This window comes from Oncorhynchus clarkii, chromosome 19 (assembly GCF_045791955.1).
Source record: "Oncorhynchus clarkii lewisi isolate Uvic-CL-2024 chromosome 19, UVic_Ocla_1.0, whole genome shotgun sequence".
In the NCBI taxonomy this organism is placed as follows: Eukaryota; Metazoa; Chordata; class Actinopteri; order Salmoniformes; family Salmonidae; genus Oncorhynchus; species Oncorhynchus clarkii.
The window spans coordinates 32,003,224-32,010,723 of NC_092165.1; the positions used below are offsets into that span (position 1 = coordinate 32,003,224).

The following is a 7,500-nucleotide window of genomic DNA, read 5'->3' on the forward strand; positions in this document are numbered from 1 at the left end:
TTGGTATTTCCTTCAGTGTGTTTGTGTGTGTGTGTGTGTGTGTGTGTGTGTTGGTATTTCCTAAAGTGCGCTGGTGGTGTTTGGCCATGCAGCGCTCACTGATCAGGTTGGGCCTACTGGGACCAGAGGATTACATGGGAATAATCCCTTTAATGTCAAATCCCTTTAAGCAATTTAGTCCTTCATAAATTATCATCCCAAGCAGAAACAATGATTAAGAAGTGAAATGATACACCAATACCGTGAAGTGAACTTCCTGTTGTAGCTGTATGTGTTTACAATTTACAAGGTATTTGACGTGTCTTACTGTCTAGCCAAGAACACGACTTAAAATCAATTAAACATATTAAAACCATAAAATATAGCAGGCTGATGAAAGTGGTTGAACATAGCCTATAGTTTCACTAGAATCAAATGGCATGATGAACCATAGAATTAGAATGAGTGGAACAGATATAGAACCTCTAACCATGGGCATTCAAATTCTACTCATTCTTATATCTACTCATTCTTATGGGATGAACATCCTCTGTCTGTCGAATAGGCTGCTTTTACATCAAGCGGGAGGCAAGTTTAGCAAATGCATGAAGGTAGATACGAAAGACAAAGATAAACAAACCTATTACCCAACAATGTTATCATTATTATTTCTTTGTTTTAGTGATGTCCTTGTCCAAGAGGACACGCTAAACGAATGAAACCAAATGAGGTCTCTGTTGTCAAACTTGATAGTGTCCCAACTTTGAAATGAAAAGCATGACGTTAATAATTTCGTAGAGGTCAACTGGACGGTAATGCCAGGAAAACAATGCCCATGCACACTTTGGTCATCACGTCTTCTCATTTTTCATCACAAAGGTAAAACCACCTATACCATTGTTTAATCAAATGGTATCACTAAGCCATGACTATTTAATAGTAATAGCTTAATAGCTTCTGAATCATTTCTGTCATGAAAACAACAAACCCCTGAGTCTCTCCAACACGTTTCGGTTCACATGCGTATCTAAGAACTTCCAGGCAGGACAGTACACAGCAAACAGACATAGTTCTGTTAAAGATATCCTGACACAATGTATCCGGTGCCTTCGGGAAGTATTCAGACCACTTGATTTTTTTTCACTTTTGTTACGTTACAGCCTTGTTCTAAATTGATTAAATTGTTTTTTCCCTCATCAATCTACACACAATACCCCATAATGACAAAGCAAAAAACAGGTTTTAAAAACACTAAAATATTACATTTATATAAGTATTCAGACCCTTTACTCAGTACATTGTTGAAGCACCTTTGGCAGCGATTACAGCCTTGAGTCTTCTTGGGTATGACGCTACAAGCTTGGCACGCCTGTTTTTGGGGAGTTTCTCCTATTCTTGTCTGTAGATCCTCTCAAGCTCTGTCAGGTTAGTTGGGGAGCGTCGCTGCACAGCTATTTTCACGTCTCTCCAGAGATGTTCGATCGGGTTCAAGTCTGGGCTCTTGCTGGGCCACTCAAGGACATTCTGCTCCTCTGGAGCAGGTTTTCATCAAGGATCTCTCTGTACTTTGCTCCGTTCATCTGTCACTCAATCCTGACTAGTCTCCTAGACCCTGCTGGGAAAAACATCCCCACAGTATGATGCTGCCACCACCATGCTTCATTTTTAAATTTTACACTGAGTATAACAAACATTAGGAACAACTTCCTAATACTGAGTTATACTCCCCCATGCTGCCACCACCATGCTTCACCGTAGGGATGGTGCCTGGTTTCCTCTAGATGTGACGCTTGGCATTCAGGCCAAAGAGTTCAATCTTGGTTCCATCAGACCAGAGAATATTGTTTCTCATAGTCAGAGTCCTTTGGGTTCGTCTTGGCAAACTCCAAGCGGGCTGTCATGTGCCTTTTACTGAGGAGTGGCTTCCGTCTGGCAACTCTACCATAAAGGGCTGATTGGTGGAGTGCTGCAGAGATGGAAGGAGCTCTGTCAGGGTGACCATCGGGTTCTTGGTCACCTCCGTGACCAAGGCCCTTCTCCCCCATTGCTTAGTTTGGCCGGGCAGCCAGCTCTACGAAGAGTGTTGGTGGTTCCAAACTTCTTCCATTTAAGAATGATGGAGGCAGACATGTTGACCTTCAATGCTGCAGAAATGTTTTGGTACCCTTCCCCAGATCTGTGCCTTGACACAATCCTGTCTCGGAGCTCTACAGACAATTCCTTCGACCTCATGGCTTGCTCTGACATGCACTGTCAACTGTGGGACCTTATATAGACAGGTGTGTGTCTTTCCAAATCATGTCCAATCAATTGAATTTATCACAGGTGGACTCCAATCAAGTTGAAGAAACATCTCAAGGATGATCAATGGAAACAGGATGCACCTGAGCTCAATTTTGAGTCAATTATGAATACTTATGTAAATAAGGTATTTCTGTTTTGTATTTTCTTTTATAAATTTGCAAAAACCTGTTTTCGCTTTGCCATTATGGGGTATTGTGTGTAGTTTGATGAGGAACGTAACAAAATGTGGAAAAAGTCAAGGGGTCTGAATACTTTCTGAATGCACTGTATATCTTTAGATAAAGATAGACAAGATTCTGTTAAGAAATGGCTGTTTTTTATTTAAGTAGTATGTGTTCAGGAATTGGAAATGTGTCTAATAAGCTATAAGAAGTTTGTTAATGGATATTTATCATTTGTGTTTTAAGATATCATTTCAGTTTTACTTGGTGTTATCACTGTTACACACATATGACAAAATGCATATATCTTTAGATAAAGACAGACAGAGTTCTGTTAGAGATATCATGACACAATGCATATATATATTTAGATAAAGACAGACAGAGTTCTGTTAGAGATATCATGATACAATGCATATATATATTTAGATAAAGACAGACAGAGTTCTGTTAGAGATATCATGACACAATGCACATATCTTTAGATAAAGACAGACAGAGTTCTGTTAGAGATATCATGACACAATGCACATATCTTTAGATAAAGACAGACAGAGTTCTGTTAGAGATATCATGACACAATGCATATATCTTTAGATAAAGTAAAAGGAAGCAACAGAAAGAAGAAGACGATACATTACAAATAAGTCTTCTCAGAGTCTCCCTCTACATCCCAAACGGCACCCTATTCCCTTTACAGTGCACCACGTTTTGACCAGGGTCCATAGGGCTCTGGTTAAAAGTAGTGCACTATACAGGGAAAAGTGTGCCATTTGGGACACAGCCTTTGGCTTCTATCTATCTACTAGAACAAGGGGGAATGAGATTCTCTCAGAGGGCTGGAGAGGTGGATGCTGAGGTGGCTGGGGATAGAGATGGAGGGGGCTAGAGGGCTGAGGGGGCCAGGCCGTGTGGCTGGGCTGGGGTTAGGAACTCCTACAGATTACGAATGGCTGGATCTCTCCTCAGACAAAGGAGTGACATAATCACATCCCCCTTAGAAAAGAGAGACCATTTTACATCAGTGTTTAACCTAAAGAGCAACACTCTAGCATGGATTACTGGACTAAGGATGAGAGATCCCATTTATAATTGGATTAAGATACAATAATAAGAGATGACAGTAGCCCGTGCGGTCGGCGTGAATGTGCCAGCCCAGTGCTGACTGGCTGGTGAATGCATTACACAAAGTGCTTTAAAATCTATTTCAGAATGGAGATGAATCAGACCAAAAGCTATCTCTCTTTCACAGGCTTTGGCGGCAGACAAACCTTTTGTTGCCCATTATAATTCATGAACACGACCAATGACTATTTTAACTGCATTAGAATGAGCCTCCTTTTCCACACAAGTGGCTCAACAATGCACTCATCTGCCTTAATCTTTGCTGATGCCCAGATGAGAACAATGCATAGCCGGGGGAGAAATAATATAGGCTCAAATATTCATTGTGTGGCATCGTGGGCAGTAAAGTGGCCAGTGTTGTCTATTACAAGAGAGGCAGCAGATTATACTCTGTGATTGCAGAAAGGACACTTGGATTACAGCGGCTGCGTTTGCATTGTAAATGAGGCTGGTGTGGTAGCTATCGTCAGGGCCGGTGCACGGCTGGGCCAGGCGCCCTTAGCAACATGCTTATTCTGTAGAAGGTCACGCAGTAATATCTCCCCCCCCATGAACCTCCCTCTACGCCTATTACACCTGACAGACCGGGAAGGAAGGAAAGAAGATATTCATATAAAACACCTGATTCAACCAAACATAAAAAAGGAAAAAGAGGACTGTATGCTTTTCAAAAGTAAAAAGGACACCACTTAATGAGTTTCCTAGTGGAGTTTCATATTAATGATGAAAATATCTGATTCAACCGCCACCAAATATAAAAAGGACGTAATGGCATACTTCTTTGTTTTAAAAGGAAGCCCCTTAATTAGGTAGGGCTTCAGAAATGTCATCTTCCTTTATTAAGTGTTCTGCTCCATCAAAGCAATAATCACCACTGTCAAATATCATCACATGATGGACAGCCTGCCTCCTCTCTCTCTCTCTCTCTCTCTCTCTCTCTCTCTCTCTCTCTCTCTCTCTCTCTCTCTCCCCTCTCTCTCTCTCTCTCTCTCTCTCGTTCTCTCTCTCTCTCCCCCCCCCCTCTCTCTCTCTCTCTCTCTCTCTCTCTCTCTCTCGTTCTCTCTCTCTCTCTCCCCCCCCCCCTCTCTCTCTCTCTCTCTCTCTCCTCTCTCTCTCTCTCTCTCTCCCTCTCTCTCTCTCTCTCTCTCGCTCTCTCTCACCCCTCCACCCCCATCTCCCCAACCACCCCTTGCCTTTGTACCCTGAGGGGTTTGTCATCGCTCCCCGTTCAAAAGCACTGGGACCCCTCTGCCAGGAGACAACCCCTTCATTATGACACAATTACTCCCTGGCATCAACCAAGTGCAGTGTCTGTGTGTTTGTGTGTGTGTGCCTCACCTCCGCTCTGCTCTGCTTAACCTGTTTGTAATAATCACGCCTGCCATCAGACGCCATCAGAGCAGATCTGGCCTTAGCAGGGAAACACATGCATGATCAAGAGCCAGACTTGAAATGATGAAATGTCTGTGTGTATATGTTTTAGAAACCCCCAGAGACAGGTAGACTGTGTGTTGTCACAAAGACTCGAGGAGGGGCAGAGAGATAACTTGTGACTGCACAAGGAACCTTTTTCCATTACAGACACTTTATTTAGAAAAAACTAAAAGCCATTTAAGTCAACACTCAGATGAGGAATTATCATATGTAAAATTACAAATAAAACTGTAAACTGTATGTAAAATCATGAATAAATAAATAACAAGTCTTCAAACATGCATATTAAATTATGAAATATGAACGCGCTGTAGAGGACAATCCCACGAGGAAAGAAACATTACAGATGACTAAAAATTCCCTCCACACATGTCTAAAATATCGGTGTGACTTTGTGAAGTACTAATCCAATAAATTGATGTTGGCTCTAGGGTTCAGAATTAATTACCGCATTTAACATTAGCTAAATGGAATATTACACGTTTGATAGAGTATAATTACTCTTGTATTAATGATTCATATTACATTGCCCTCATTGATAACACTTGGCATAAAGCTCAGCAGTTTAAAAAGAAGAAGGAAAGTAGAAAAAAAGATTTGAATAGCTAGTGCCGGAGCTAACTAAACTAAACAAAAATATAAATGCAACATGTAAAGTGTTGGTCCCATGTTTCATGAGCTGAAAAAAAATATCCCAGAAATGTTCCATATGCATAAAAAAACGTATTTCTCTCACATTTGTTTACATCCCTGTTAGTGAGCATTTCTCCTTTGCCAAAAAAATCCATTCACCTGACAGGTGTGTCATATCAAGAAGCATGACCAGTACACAGGTGCACCTTGTGCTGAGGACAATAAAGGGCCACTCTAAAATGTGCAGTTTTGTCAAACAACACAATGCCACAGATGTCTCAAGTTTTGAGGGAGTGTGCAATTGGCATGCTGTCTTGAGTCAATAACTATTCCACCCCTTTGTTATGGCAAGCCTAAATAAGATCAGAAGTAAACATGTGGTTAATTTGGTTAAGTCACAATAAGTTGCATGGACTCACTCTGTGTGCAATAATAGTGTTTAACATGATTTTTGAATGACTAGCTCATCTCTGTACCCCACACATTAAATTATCTGTAAGGTCCCTCAGTCGAGCAGTGAATTTCAACCACAGATTCAACTACAAAGACCAGGGAGGCTGTCCAATAACTCGCAAAGAAGGGCACCTATTAGTAGATACAAATTAATAAATAAAAGCAGACAATGAATATTACTTTGAGCAAGGCAAAGTTATTAATTACACTTTTTATGGTGTATCAATAAACCCAGTCTCTACAAAAATACAGCCGTGCTTCCTAACTCAGTTACCAGAGAGGAAAGAAACTAGGCCAATAGTGACTATAAAACAGTTACCGAGTTTAATGGCTGTTTATGGAAAAAACTTAGGATGGATCAACAACATTGTAGTTATCCACAATACTAAATTAATTGACAGAGTGAAAAGACGGAATGCTATACAGATAACAAATATTCCAAAACATGCATCCAAGGCACTAAAGTAAGAGCGCAAAAAATGTGCCAAAACAATTAACGTTATGTTTGTTCGGGGCAAATCCAATACAACACATTATGGTGTACCACTCTCCATATTTTCAAGCATAGTGGTGGCTGCATCATGTTATGGGTTTGCTAGTAATCGTTAAGGACTGTGGAGTTTTTCAGGATAAAAAATAAATGGAAAGTAACTATACACAGGCTAAATCCTAGAGGAAAACCTGGTTCAGTCTGCTTTCCACCAGACACTGGGAGATGAATTCACCTTTCAGCAGGACAATGACCTAAAACACAAGGCCAAATCTACATGAGTTTCTTAACAAGACGACAGTGAATGTTCCTGAGTGGCCGAGTTACAGTTTTGACTTAAATCTAATTGAACATCTATGGCAAGACCTGAAAATGGTTGTCTAGAAGCGATCAACAACCAACTTGACAGAGCTTAAATAAATTTGAAAAGAATAATGGCAAATGTTGCACAATCCAACATGGGCTCAGAAAGACACACAGCTGTAATCACTGCCAAAGGTGATTCTAACATGTATAGACTCAGGGGGTTGAATACTTATCTAATCAAGATATATTAGTGTGTTTTTTTGTTGTTGTTACAAATGTTCACATTTTTCTTCCATTTTGACATTAGAGTATTTTGATCGGTGACAGAAAAAAGACAAGTAAATCTGTTTTAATCCTACTTTCTAACACAACAAAATGTGTAAAAAGTAAAGGGGTGTGAATACTTTCTGAAGGCACTGTAATTTCTGACTTATTCTAGGAACAGCTGTCCAAAAAAGAGGGAGGGCGCACCAGCCTTGATAATAAACCCTCAAAACTCTCCAATAACAGAAGAATAAGAGACCTGTGCTCTTAAGTGTTACAGTTGAAAATAAACCTGGCGTCATGTTGGATAGAGACCAAAAGCAGCACCCATCTTCAGTTTGCGCGTGTGTG

At 40.5% G+C, this 7,500-nt stretch overlaps 1 protein-coding gene across 2 annotated transcripts in view; it reads right to left on the reverse strand.

The window, feature by feature from the left end:
- Window positions 1-7,500, reverse strand: part of LOC139375050 (neuronal PAS domain-containing protein 3) — a 366,286-nt gene that overhangs the window by 49,998 nt on the left and 308,788 nt on the right. The gene's annotated exons all lie outside the window — the stretch shown is intronic.